At 43.8% G+C, this 15,050-nt stretch overlaps 1 protein-coding gene across 3 annotated transcripts in view; it reads right to left on the bottom strand.

Annotated features, from left to right (window-relative positions):
• The window catches only part of LOC102379795 (serine/threonine-protein kinase DCLK1), a 410,739-nt gene that overhangs the window by 257,554 nt on the left and 138,135 nt on the right, over positions 1 to 15,050 (bottom strand). The window lies entirely within an intron of this gene.

The following is a 15,050-nucleotide window of genomic DNA, read 5'->3' as shown; positions in this document are numbered from 1 at the left end:
AAGAGGAGGTTAGATGAGTATCTAGCTGGGGTCATCTAAACCCAGTACTCTTTCCTGCCTATGCAGGGGGTTGGACTCGATGATCTATTAAGGTCCCTTCCAACCCTAACATCTATGAATCTATGGTTGAATGTAGTATCAGATTTAACTGATGTGGGTCAGACCAGTTTATACAATGTCTGTCCCAGAGTCCTTCCTGGTTTAAGTTAAACCAGACTCCCCCAGCATCCCAGCACGCTCTCGGGGCTAGGTGGGGCTCTCTGTTCCACAGCAGAGCTGGCCCCTCCCCTCTGCTCCCTGGCTGGAGCTCGGCAGAGACTGCAGGCATCTGCCTGGCTTCCCCCTGCTCCCTCAGCTGCAGGGAAACTGTGCTGCGGGGGTGGGGGCATCCCAGGCAGTAGTCTTGACTGAACTGGCCAGAGACGGGTTTAATTCCCCCCTACCTGTTCTACTGGCAGGGATCCAAGCTGGGTCTTTCAAGTGTTCCTTACTACTGAAGTGGTACGGGCAAGCATGGCCAGATGCTAGCCAGCATGGCTCCTGAGGCAGAGGGGGAAGGGAGGGGGGTTATTCCCAGAGGACCGCAGCCAGATGCGTCTGGCGGAGAGGCCTTATACTGCCTCTTGCCTCAAGCAGGGAGAGAGCAGAAGTGGCAGCAGTTGGGGCAGGCAGACATGGCTGCAGTCCCGCAGGGGCAGTGGGGGGAAATAACCCCTTCCCTGCCCCCTCTGACTTTGGGACTATGCCAGTCAGCATCTGACCATGCCCATCCACTGCTGCAGCAGCGAGGGAAGAGCACCCAGCAGACCCAGCTCAGTGGGACAGGAAGGGGGGAATTAAACCCCTCTCTGGCCAGTTCAGCCAAGGCTACTGCCAGAGCTGGCCATGTCCCTACCACTGGAGCAGCCAGCATGGAGAAGGGCAGGTCCATGTTTGTGGGACAGGGGAGGGAGTGTCTCTTGCGGGGCCAGCATCTGGCCAGACCTGCACCCCTGCCTGTTTCTGTTCCTGCTCCAGCTGGGGATCAGAGGAGCAGGGCCAGCCCTGCTCTGCTAGAGTAAACAGCCCAGCCCAGCCCAGAGAGCATGCCAAGATGCTGAGGGACTCTGCTTTAACTTAAACCAGGAAAGGGTCTGGGACAGACATTGTATAAACCAGTTTGAGCTTAATCAGTTAAGTCTGATACTACATTCAACCAGGTTTATCTCAAACTGGTTTCAGCCATTTTGAAACTGGTTTATGTGCACCAAATGTCTATTCTTTTACAGGTTTACACCAGTTTCTGATCACTTAAACTGGTTTATGTGTAATGTCTTCCCCTAGCCTTAGGGCTGGAAGGGACCTGAGGAGGTCATCTAGTCCAACCCCACTTCTCAAAGCAGGACCGTCCCCAACTAGATTATCCCAGCCAAAGCTTTGTTTAGCTAGGTTTTGAAAACCTCCAAGGATGGAGCTTCCACCATCTCCCATTCCATGGGACTTGGAAATTTAGCAGAGAGGCAGTGTTAATTACCACCCCTTTCCTACCCCATCGGAGAGGGTTGCACTGAGGTCAGAAATGTGCCTTTTTGCTGTTCCTGTAAAAATCCACCCATCTTGGCAGTCTCAAAATTGGCATTCATTCATGTTTAGAAATGTAACAAAATACAGTGGCAAGACTCCCTGAACATCATTCCCTCCCTACTGGACATCTCCCTCCCCCAGCATTCTATGGTAACCACCCAGGGCATGCTTCATCCCCACAGAGGTCACCAAGCATGCTCCAGATAGCAATTTAAATAGTACTGGTAATAATTAAAAAAACAAACAAACAAACAAAAAAACAACTCTCTAACAATGCAACAACTCCTGATTGCCACCAGATGCTGCTGCGGCACAAAGCACCCGCACTGACGACTGTCTTCCCTGTGATCTATAAATGTCTCCTACTGTAGATTCTAAGTCTTTAATTACACAATGATATTGCACTTTTTTCAGTGGATCCCTGCTCCATTCAGTGCACTAGATGGACCTGGTCTACAGATGAATCAGAAGGTTGGTCTCCTACCTAATTTGTTACAGAACTCAGAAACCATGTAGTGGTCTCATAGTCATGACAGTTGAATACTAGGCCTGTGCAAATAGGGAAGTATTCGATTCGGATTCAGCCAATTCAGATGCCAGAGATTCGATTCAGAGATCCAGATCATTTTTCTGATTTGATTTGGCCAAATCGCTTTGGAAGATTCGGAGATGATTCAGCGATTCGGTCATAGAGTATAATGGGGATTCAATGAAATGTCTATAACTTTGTTGTCTTTTAGCTGATTTAGATGAAGCTTCCAGAGATGGTAGGCCCTGCTGAGAGCATGAAGTGTGCCAAGTTTCAAGGTGATAGGTGCAGGAGTTTCTGGGAAACTGAACCTCAAACTGCTGACGAGCAAAACTCATGACATAGGTGAAACTGTGTGTGTATTAAGGCGCAGTGGGGTGAAAACTGCAGGGAAGGTAGCCCCTGCTGAGGCCATGAAGCCTGCTTGCTGTCAAGGAGAGAGGTGCAGGGGTTTCTGGGAAACTGCACCTCTGCACTTTTACCTGCACTGCTACATCAGCCTTCCCCTCCTCCCCATCCCAGCCTTTCCCTCACCCCCTGATGTCTCCATTTCCATTTTCACTGATTGGCTTTTTTGCCTGCATTGCATGTCAGGCCAGCCTCTGGCTTCTTTACTATTCCTTCCATCCAAGACCAGGAGACACACCAACTGCACGCACTTCCTCAGCATATTAAACATATAAAGATAAAAACACAAGATAAGCCATCACACACCGGGAGTAACGTATATCCAACACAACTTTACTTCTTGCTGTCAATTTCCTTATAAAAAGAAAGGCTCTGTGACAGTTCCGTCTGGTACCTTTGATGCTGCTGATGCTATTAGTGTTGAGCCAGCTAAGTTATTTTGACCTGCTGTTGTTTAGTGGTGGACCAGACCAAGGCTCTAGGGGAGGAGGAGGCCTTATGGGGGCACACTGCTGTGTTGTACAAAGGCTCCAGTGCCAGGAAGGGTGCACCTGAACACACATACAGTCCCACAAGCACCCATGTCACAATTTTTGCCTGCCTGCGGCCAGAGGTGCAGGGCCCCAGAACCCTAACCCCTGCACCTATCTCCTTGACAGCTGGCAGGCTTTGTGGCTGCAGCAGGCCGTAACAGGCCTGCAGTTTTCACCCCCGTGTCTCAACACACACACAGTTATGAGTTTTGCTTGTCAGCAGTTTAAGGTGCAGTTTTCCAGAAACCCCTGCACCTATCTCCTTGAACCATGGCAAGCTTTGTGGCCTCAGCAAGACCTAACATCCCTGCAGTTTTCACCCCACTGTGGCTTAACACAAACACGTGACATGAGTTTTGCTTGTCAGCAGCTTGAGGTACAGTTTTCCAGAATCCCCTGCACCTATCTCCTTGAAGCTTGACAGACTTTGTGGCCTCAGCAGGGGCTAGCATTCCTGTACTTTTGACCCTGCTGTGGCTTAACACACACACGACACAAGTTTGGCTCTCAAGACTTTGGGGTGCAGTTTCTCTGAACCCCCTGCACCTGTCTTCTTGAAACTTAGCACGCTTCATGCTCTCAGCAGGGGCTACCATGATCAGATGTTTCATCTGAATCAACCAAAAGACAACAAAGTTATAGATATTTCATTGATTCCCCATTATACCCAATGGCCGAATCTCTGAATCACCGAATCTTTTCTGAACCGATTCGGAAAACCTAAAGCTTCCAGCAATTCGATTTGGATTCATAGATTCGGCCTCCGAATCATCTCCGAATCCTAATCACGATCCAAAGCTTTGCACAGCCCTATTGAATACCATCCTTTAAAAATATAAAGCACTGTGTAAGAGCCTGAAAGATTAGGATAAAGACATTAAGCCATGCACTCAAAAGCAGTGGACTCTTGAGAATCTGGCCTTTATGGGCACTTACACACATGCAGGCAGGCTGCTCCAACATGCTATAAATCCAGTGCAGAAATTAACGTGTTCTAGCAGCCTCTGGTGTCATGTGCATCAGTGTCCCTATGCTAAAATATTTCGGCAGTGTGCTTTGAACTAAAGCTCATTGAATAAGCTTCAATTCAAAGCTCCCCACTGGCATTTTTTCAGTGTGGGGATGCTGAAACATGTAACACTTAGGCACTTTTATTTAGTGCAACTTGCTAATTAAAATATCCCTCCACCCCACTGCCTCCTGAAGCACATCTCTAAACACCTTATATCTCTGTGCCTGTTCCCCTGTAAAATGTGGATAATATTGGTACCTTTCCTCACTTTATAAGGGTGTCATAAAGATAATATTTTATAAATATTAATAAATGTTAGTGATGGGAATTATAAAGGAATCCATTAGTCTAATAATTTATCTCTAACAAGTACAGACTATGAATAATGAACAGTAAATAATTTCTGTATTGAATAATGGGCATAAAATATTTAGTAACTACCGTATTGTGAGTGTTTGGCGTTTGTTTGTTTTTATAGTTTTGATTCATACAAAAGCTAAAAAGGAGACCTATCCATATATTCCAGACAGCTGGAGCTCAATTCAGATACTCAAATCTCCATGCTCTGATTTTTAAACACCAGGGGACAATATTCTCTGGGAGGAAGTAGATACGGGCTATTTCAGACTATGGAAGAGGCAAATTTTAACACTACTGTGCCATCAGGAAGAATAACCTGGCACTAGCCCCATCTTAAAATGAACATTCATATTTGCAGGCTTCAGCTTTCCTCCTAATGAACCAAACCTTTAAGTTTGGAAGCTTCATAAACTTTTCCTGCCCACATATGCCTGACCCCGCCTAGGTTCCCAGATACTTCAGTAATGGGTATCTTTACAGGAACTTGGATGGCTAATGTCTATTTTACAAGGTAACTTTATTCCCCTGTATTTTCTTTATTATCTGGACCATGGTTTCTAGGGGTGTCTGATGCAGTTATACACATCATTAATCACAAGGAAGCTCTAATTTGGTCAGGTTTGAACAGAAACTTATGGCTTGCTAAGAGCTGACAGTCATCATATAACAGCAACAAGAAAAAAAAGTATGGAAAGCAGGGGAAAGTGAAGTGATTATATTGTGATATTGGAGGTGTCAGTAGTGTAAATAGGGGTGGATGGGCTAGATATGAGCCTGGGGTTTTAACTTTTGAGAGTGCAAGATTGGCAGCCACCATTGCCACCCTAGCTGCTGCTCATGGTGACTAAAGTGCTCGTTACATCTCTGTAACAAGAGATCCCAAATATTAGGTTGAGGAAGATGAGTAGAAGACAGGAAGGAGATGCAGAAGAGGGGTGACAGCTGGGAAACATTTAAAGATGTTCCAAAAATGAATGTGAATGTTATATATGAACTAGCCAACTGCCCGTCAAAAATGACAGGGTGGGAGGGAGCTGGGGTGGAGTGCTGCCACCTAACACCCCATGCTGCCACTGTTCTGCCTCTTGCAGGGAGCGCTGCTGGCCTCGGCTCCCCCACCCTCTGTCTGGTCCTCGGCGTGGGTTCGGAATCATGGCGGCGCTCCCCAACCCTTGGAGCACTCTGACTGGTTATTTCCGTCAGCCAATCAGAGCACAAATAAAGAATTACAGACAGACAGACTTAGGCTTTTATAATATTCTAATATGAACCACTGCACCTCTTTGAGTTTCCATTTTTGCTTCCACTATTCAACTTTTATTTTGGTCCTGGAATGGGCATTATCTGCCTTCTTATCTAATATCACAGCATATATCTGCACCAACGCTCAAGTTGTAGGTTACTAATCCAAGGTTTAAATTAGGCAACAAAGGGACAGACAGAATCCCCTAGACCATTCCTAAACCAGGATCAAACCTGTGCCATCCTCTGTTTGGCATCACCAGTATAACCAGAAGGAGAACAGTGAGCCATAGCCCAAACTTGTTGAAAAGGGCTACTGTGCAGGAGTGTACATGTAATTGTGTAGGGAGGACATTTTCTGCAGCTTCCAGGAAGGAGACTAGAAAGGAGAGAGGGTAGGAAAAGAAAACAAAAATTTCTACCCATACTCAAAGCAAAGCCATTTTAACACAAGATTTAGGGTAATCATGCTGCAGGTGACATCATCCTATGATTACAGTTTCCCGATAAGAAAGCATTTAGGATCAACATGCACCATTTACAATCTGCTAGAATGATCTCATTTCCTTTATGCAGTACTTTTCCTTCATCGAGAAAAAAATGCTTTTATCTTTCTCTGTTTCCCACACCTCCTTGTTGGCTTCTTTCCAGCATCCCCAATCAGTTCACAAGAGAAACTTGCAGGCAGACCCTGCCATCCTACTGCCTGCTTCCTTAAGGCAATACTCTGTTTTGCACTGTCAGGGCTTCAGGTTTGTCTGCAATTATATGTGATACACAGATTCCTTTCTTCCATCTTCCCCTTTTTCCTCCTCGTCAAAGAGATGTTTAGAAATGGCAGGTCTGTAACAATGGAAGCTGTACCTCCCCGCACTCGCCCTGTGTGCTACAGATTCATCGATTCATTCTGTAGCAAAGTGCATTTATTTAAGTTCGTTAATAGAAGTTACTAATGAGATGGTTTCCTAGGCAAAAAACAGAGATTTGTTTGGTGTGTAAAGGTACCTGAAGAGCAGAGGTGCCAGTATCTTCAACAGCATTTCAAATGAGAGAGGGACTCTTATTCATAAGGCACTTTTTTGGTTATTCATCAGGATCTAAATCACAGGAATAAAACTTGCTGAAAGTGAAGGTTGGTTAAACAAGGAAATGACTTGTTTTATTATGAATTTTACCGCCAGCGGAGAAAGAGGCAACAAGGCAGGTCTATCACACTCTCTCATATAAGTTGCATAACTGCTGTATTCTCCTCAGAATGGAGAGTTTAGCTCAATCATGTTTTCCTGACTCAAAGAGAGGCAAGAATAGAAAATATATATAAATTTGCATGAGAGAGAGAGAGAGAGTAAAAGCATGATGTCTTCCCTATATAAACCACAGACTTTAGGCTGTATTGTGAATTTCAGTTCAGGGCTTGGAAAGAGTTTCTGTGCTAGGCTAAATGAAGTCGTGCTTTGCAAAGGTTTGCTATTTGAAAGGACAGCTTCTGTTTTAAGCTATGTATAAAACCTGTGATACAGAAGCACCTGTCACTACTTTTGCTACATGCAGTGGTATGTGAAACACCTGCCACTGTTACTGCTTCCACATTTCACTCTGATCAGAAGGGAGAGAAAGGAAGGACCCTGAAAGAATCATGGTTGAAAACGATGTTATGATAGTCTGGTACAAAGCATGCAGTAAGGAGTTTGATGGGAGAACAGCAGGTTTATCTTTGATGCTGCTAGTAAAATGGAAGCAACTGCCAAGAAATACAAGTAAGAGGATCCTGACAGGCTAATATCTGCTAACTCTTGTTCACGCTGTGGTGTATCCACAGTACGTGGTGACCATGGAAAATAAACTGGCAGTCTAGGCTCTGTGACAGTCTAAGTCCTGAGCCACAATACTGAAGCAAGATTTCTCTGAGACTCCTGGAAAGGTTCCTGCATACCTAGGAAATTAATTTGGAGCATTACTGCTTTGTTGGCTTTGACCCTGAACAACTGGATAGATGCCTTAGAGATGTATGAAAAGCTTGCAGCAGTTAACTGAGAACCTGCTAGTTTTCCTAAGCAAGCCATCTACCTTCCAGCAGACCTGGTCAGTAGATGATGTTGGTTCCCAGAAGAAGAGCTGACCACTTGGAATGAGATGCTACCACTTAGTCTGAGATACAGTGGTCTGGCTAAAGACCATGAAAAACAGGATCTAGCCTGTAAATTCAAATGCCACAGGTTTGAGAAGAGATCTGCATGGGGGAGGGAGGAGGGAAATCAGTGACCTGTGCTGTGTCTGGACCATAACAAGGAACTCACAGGAAGCATTTAATTTCAGGATCTCTTTCCCCAAGGAAAGATTAGAACAGGAACCATAGTCCTTGGTGTTTTCTGCTATGCAGAGAAATCTTCATGGATTCAGTAAGCATAAGATAAATTGGGGCTCTTCCTTTGGGGAGTCTCCTGCAATTCTCTAGAAGACAGCAGAGAGATTTGGATCAGAGTGTCAGTCCAGCTTAGACTGTTAGGCTAGGGACAGACATTCAAAAAGCCTGAGCCTGATTTGATTCAATCTTTGCAGGTTAGTTTAACCTGATTAGTTTTTAACTACACAGACATCCCAGACATGCAGGCACATGCCTGCAGTGGCTCAGGTGAGAAGTTGGGGGCACTAGAGCAGCCCTCCCTTCCCCCTTCTACAGTACTGAGCTGAAGGGGGGTGGGGGGGGAAGGCCAGGCCCCGGCAGGACACTCTAATTAGTCCAGCAGGGAACTGATAATAGCGTTTATCACCCCTAATTCAGTGTTTATCACCACATTAAAAAAACAACAGAGGGACATTACCAGCTACCTGCTGATTCTGCCTTTGTCCGCCTGCCACAGCACAGACCGTAGCTAGCATGTGGTCTGCTAGCTAATACACAGACACCTCTCAGCAAGGCATAGAGGAGGGAGGAATTCCTGCTTAACAGAGAGTAAGGGAGCAGGGGAAGCAGCTTGCAGTCTCTGGCACACAGGGAGCAGAGAGGAGGAGCTAGATCTGCTGTGCAGCAGACAGCCCTGCTCCACCCAGAGAGCATGCTGGGATGCTGCGGGTGTCTGGCTTAATTTAAACCGGAAAGGGATCTGGGACAGACATTGTATAAACTGGTTTGACCCAACTCAGTTAAGTCTGATACTACATTCAACCAGGTTTATCTCAAACCAGTTTCAACCATTTTCAAACTGGTTTATGTACACTGAACATCTGTTCCGTTACAGGTTTAAACCAGTTTCTGATCATTTAAACCAGTTTGTGTGTAATGTCTTTCCCTCACCTTACACAGGAGGTCCTGTCAAAGAGGGGAAGAATAAATTCAATATTAGCCATACAAATCTGGATGGAAGTTGGTTAAGGGATATTCCAGTAGCAGAACATGCTACCCTTAATAGTTTCTTATAGAAAGAGGTTTTTTTCCCCAATACAGATGTAAGCCGACTAGGAATGCCTGGTTGATCAAGACTACAGCCTCTTTATGAAGAGGTTCTCTGAACAAGGTGGTAGAGGAGCCAAAGATCTTTTATTTCCATAGACTCCAGTTGTTCAAAGTCACAAGCCATGCTCTATCAAGGCTGTTCCATCTTTTGCAGAGAACTGCTGAAGCACGGAGCAGGGATCTGATTAGTATCACTTACTATATCATAGACTCATAGAGGTAGGGTTGAAAGGGACCTTGTAGATCTTCAAGTCCAACCCCCTGCCTGGGCAGGAGGAAAACTGGGCTCAAATGACCAGCCAGGTAGGCATCAAGCCTCTTCTTAAAGACCCCCAGGGTAGGAGCCAGCACCACTTCCCCTGGAAGTTGGTTCCAGATCCTAGCTGCCCTTGCTGTGAAGTATTTCTTGCAGATGTCTAATCTAAACCTACTCTCCAACAACTTGTGGCCGTTATTCCTTGTTATCCCAGGGGGTGCTAGGGGAAACAAGGTCTCCCCCAAACCCTTCTGGTCACCCCTAGTGTACATGTTCTTCCCATCATGGCTACAGTGCGTGGGGGTCTTTAGAGGTCACTTTACCCAAACAGGTTCTGCACTGGAGGTAAGAGAGGGAAGAGTGAATAGGAACATTTTTTCAGCCTTGCTAGCTCCTGAGGATGAGACTTCAGCTCTCATACTCCAAATCTCAGTGAGCTCTGAAGAACAACCAGACGAATACTGTCTTTCTGTCCGAACAGAAAGGCACCGTGAAAAATATCCTGGCTCTGAATAAAATGCAACCTGCCTGCCTGACAGATGGGAAAAGGCAAACTATTGCACGTATTGATGGCACCCACATCACAGAAAAATAGGTATTATGAGAGCAATCTTTTAAACAAATACCACAGATGTTGGATAGACCAGGAGCTGTTGCCAGTAGGCGCAAATAAATTTGACTATGTTTTTTATGAGATTATTAACTCACACTTTCTGCTGCAATTTATCAATATTGAAATGTAACTTGTAACATTTCAGATACACTTTGGATACAAGACACAAAAGAGACAACACAAAAGACAGCCAGTAATTCAGTATAAGATTCAGTCTGCAAGTATTTGACACAGCTGTAGGATTCTGAACCCAACTTCCTGTTTTCACTTTTAAATATTCATGGCAGTCCATCATTTAAAGACCCATATTTGATGATTACTTTCTTGAATAACCCAAAGCAACATACTGTCACAGAATTCAAAATGTATTGGCAGGAAACAATGAGCACAAGAATTCTAGAGAAGTGAAGGCATGTCTATGTGGCAGTCACAGCTACTTTTTAACAGGATAAATTCTCTCTCTACTGCTACAGGTAGACTACTATAAGTACCCAAGCTAGCTAGGGCACCTAGGGACTATGCCACAGTCACCTGAGTGCCTATGAATACTCAATAGGGCTGTATGAGGCTTCTGACAGAGCTTCGGATCTGGAGAAGCTTCGAACACTTCAGCGTCCGAAGTAGCATGTCCAGATCGAAGCACTGGCTTTGTTAGGCTTTCCGAAGCAGTTTGGAGCTTCTGAAGCACTTTGGAAAAGCTTCAGAGCCGCATCAGAGATCCGGCCATAGGGTATAATGGGGAAACAATGAAATATCTATAACTTTGTTATTTTTTGTCCAATTTAGATTAAATTTTATAGGATTATAGTCACTACTGAGAGCATGAAGCATGCCAAGTTTCAAGACAATCAGTGTAGGGGTTCAGGGGGAATTGCACCCCAAATTCCTGAAAGCAAAATTGATGTCACGTGTATGTGTTACATCACAGGGGGAGTGAAAACTGCAAGGATGGTGGCCCTGGCTAAGGCCACAAAGCCTGCCAAGTTTCAAGAAGATCGGTGCAGAGGGTTGGGGGGAACTGCACCCCAAATTCTTGAAAGCAAAACTGAAGTCACGTGTATGTGTTACACCACAGGGGGGTGAAAACTGCATGTGTAGTAGCCCCGGCGAGGCCACAAAGTCTGCCAAGCTCCAAGGAGATAGGTGCGGGAGTTTGCGGGGAACCACGTGTATGGCTGCAGACAAGCAAAACTCGTGCCATGGGTGACACTGTGTGTGTTAAAGTGCAGCAGAGTGAAAGCTGCAGCGATGGTGGCCCCTGCTGCAGCCACGAAACCTGCCAGCTGTCGAGGAGATAGATGCAGGGGTTCTGGCTTCTGGAGCCCTGCACCTCTAGCTACTGACAGACAAAACTCATGACATGGGTGCTTGTGCAAACGTGTCTATCTTGGGGCATGGGAGACACTACTGCAGGCCTGGCTACTAAGCTACTGTGTTACCAGTTATCAATCAATCATGATTTACTCAGGGACCAGATCAATACACAATAGCTAGCTAATGTAACCTGTTAATTACCATCAATTAACACCTACAAAAGCAGAGACTAAGGAGAGGAAATAATCAATACAGACAATCAACCGCCCCAAGACAGACACAGTTGCACAAGCACCCATGTCACGAGTTTTGTCCGTCAGCAGCCAGAGGTGCGGGGCCCCAGAACCCCCCTGCACCAATCTCCTCAACAGCTGGTAGGTGTTGTGACCACAGCAGGGGCCACCACTCCTGCAGCTTTCACCCTGGTTCACCTTAACACACACAGGGTCATCCACGTCACGAGTTTTGCTTGTCTGCAGCTTGAGGTACAGTTCCCCCAAAACCCTGCACCTATCTTCTTGAAACTTGGCAGGCTTTGTGGCCTCAGTAGGGGCTACTACCCCCGCAAGTTTCACCCCCCTGTGTTGTAACACATACACGTGATATGAGTTTTGCTTTCAAGAATTTGAATGCCTTTTGCATTGATTTGAATGCCTTTTGCACGTGGATGTATTTTGCTGATCCTAAATAACTGTTAAATAACCATTCTGGTAATAATAATGTAGATTCAAGAAATCAAACATGGCTGAGTTGTTCTGCACATAATTATAAATGGAGAAGTTAATTAACTCAAAGTGACTAGATTAGCTGATTTCAATCTTAGACCTCTATCTGAGAAATAAAGGAAGTATCTGTTAATTTTCGTTAATGGTGTCTGAACTGCTTTAAAACCTAAAAGGTAACTACAGAAATAAACAAGGAAAATAATCAATTCATACCTCTGTACCTTTTGAAGGAGAAAGCAGCAACTAAAAAAGTATCCCACACCATTTACTTCCCTCCTCAAATCTTCAGTCTCTCTTATAGTACAAATGGTGGTGCTTGACAACTTCTCTTTAACAGCACTAACTAGTTAAGACAAAATAACTTTGGTTTGCCACTGTTTCATTTCTCTCAGTTATCCCCTTTCCCATCCTTTTCTTACCCATACTGTGTATATATGTAATGAAGAGATTACTTGGGAAACATAACTGACTAGAAGGGGCATAACTAGGCCATATACAGTAGAGGTGACTAATGCTCTTTTTGCTCTTTCAAAAGGAAGCTGTAGCACAGCTCCCATTATAAATGGTTGGAAAAAGAAAGCAGTACGGGGTCAGAATCTGAAATGAAAGGGAAGCATTATGATTAAAAGATTAAAACATGCCCACATGAATGGTAAGCCCTTTACCACCTACAATATTTTCTTGCCTTTATAATCTAAGAAACCTTTTCTTGTCCAAATTCATCTTGAGAAGCATACCTCATCAAATCCAGTCCTTCCTTTCACTTGGTCAGAGCAGGATAAGTATAAAGTAAGATTCTTTATATATCTGTATTGGTACAGAATTTTGTAATAAGCAAAAACTGCACAAAACCTACACAACAGGATATATTAATTTTGTCAGCCAACCAAAGAATCCTGAAAGGGAGATATCAGCAGAAGCTTGTCTTCACTATAGAATTAATTCAGGCATTACCCATAGCCTACTTTCATCCACAAACAAAACCCTCACCTAAATGTGGAATTTCTTTACATCAAAGCTAGTGGCCCACACCAAGATACAAACGAATGCCTAATTACTCCTTAGAGTCAGGATGGTCACCCCTCACTTTTCTGGCATGGATGCAGAGTAAAGTACCTGAATACTGATAATCTGTTGCCTTCCCACAATTCTCACCATGTGCCCAAAATAGACATTCTTCCACCACTCAAAGGAAGAATCATACAGGTATACCAAAAATGGTACGTGACTATAGAAATCTTAGTGCCACACAGAAGCAAGTACAGAATAAGCATGGCTGCAAGTAAATACTTCTTGCTCCTGAATTAAGCCAATCCAGATGTTCACACCTGGATGCTGATCACCTGAGAAACTCTAACAGGAAGATATGCTCTGGAGCTCAAAATACCCATCTGATCAGGATTATGGTTTCCCTGGGTGACAACGAGGTATCAGAAGGACACTGAGCATCAATTCTATTAAAACTCCTCTCTTATGGTGTATCTGGTGGGACCTGCCTGAAATCATGGTTTCTGTGGAAATTGTGAAACAGATTTCAGGAGGTCCCTAGCCATTGTAAAGACTAGCATGTGAGTATAACTCATGCACATTCACATTCAAACTAAAAACAACATTAAAGGTTATTTAAGGATTCAAAGCTAATTACTTTAAAATTAGAACCTGGTAGATTTATGCTTGCTCATGCCACCTCATTTCTGCCCCCCAGCATCTCCACCTGGACATAGGGCTAAAGCAGTGCATGGGCATATAATTAACAGCTGTACCATAATCTACACACACAAGGGGCAAGAATTTAAATTTTGTGGGCAATCGTATATTTGAGTTTTGAAACAGCTACCTCATATTTAAGTTATAACGATTAATAGGAAAGTGCGCAAGTAGTCACTAAGAACTTATTTCAACATTTAAAATAAGAGTATGTAAAACCTGATCTTCGCTACAAAGCTAAGATGATGCTCTTGGAATTCAATTCTTATAGATAATTCTTTAGTCAGGATCAGGATTAACAGCTCCTATATAACCAGTTTTAATCTACTGCTTCTAAAAGGGCTATCAATATGCTACCTTATGCCAGTGATTCCCAACCTTTTGAGATTCAATGCATCTATTGTTAAATTCAAGGCACCCCTTGGAAAATGCCAACTCTTAGTTTGCATTTGTTTTTTGACTATGGAAAAATAGTAGAGCATCTTTACTGTTGCAAAAACCTCAGCAAGACCACAGCAGATCAGAGTGTCTTTAGCACTATGGACTCCTATCTGAAATCTCTGGGTTTATTTTGTGAATCATGTGCTAACTGTGCTAACATTGTGTGGCACCCCACAGCACTCTTGAAAGGATCTCAAAGCACCCTAGGTGCTATGGCACCCTGGTTGAATCACCACCTTACACCAAGAAACAAGGTAAAGGAAACCATGGACAGTGATTATTTCAGTATATTCTACATATGTAAAATGATAGAATAATCCCTTTTAGATTATTCTAACTTCCATGAAATCTATGGATATAATTTTTAAAAAAATAAGATATAAGATTATGAAGCATGGATGGATAACAAGTATGGTACTGAAAATACTGGTGTCGGGATATCACCTTAAAAAATCAGTATCTTTCAAGTTGATCTAAATCTGTTGATTTCCAGTAAGTGTTTGAGTTTCACATGAAAAAAGAAAAGGTGAGAAACACATTATACAGAGTTTACTGTATTCTTAATATGAATATAAATGCCAGTTACTAAATTTCTGCAAGACATACATCCACGGCTCATTTTCCTGCTAAATAAACTATAAGCAGGAGCTCTGTGATTTTTAAAGCTAAGAACTCTCTTTCCCAGTGCACATCAGCAATACCTTTAAAGTCCTTCTGAAGATGCAGTGTTTCTAGCTTTTTCCCTCTACATTCACAATCAGAAGCCTACATCAGGGCTCAGCTCCTTGCACCAGCAGTAGGCTAAATTACCATATTTACTTGATTTAACATGGAGGGAAAAAAAACCATCGTCTTAGAACTGAATACAAGGGTATTTTTTTTTTGGGGGGGGG

This window comes from Alligator sinensis, unplaced genomic scaffold (assembly GCF_000455745.1).
Source record: "Alligator sinensis unplaced genomic scaffold, ASM45574v1 scaffold1034_1, whole genome shotgun sequence".
Lineage (NCBI taxonomy): Eukaryota > Metazoa > Chordata > Crocodylia > Alligatoridae > Alligator > Alligator sinensis.
The sequence above is the reverse complement of the archived record's forward strand: the minus strand, read 5'-3'. Positions and strand labels throughout refer to the sequence as shown.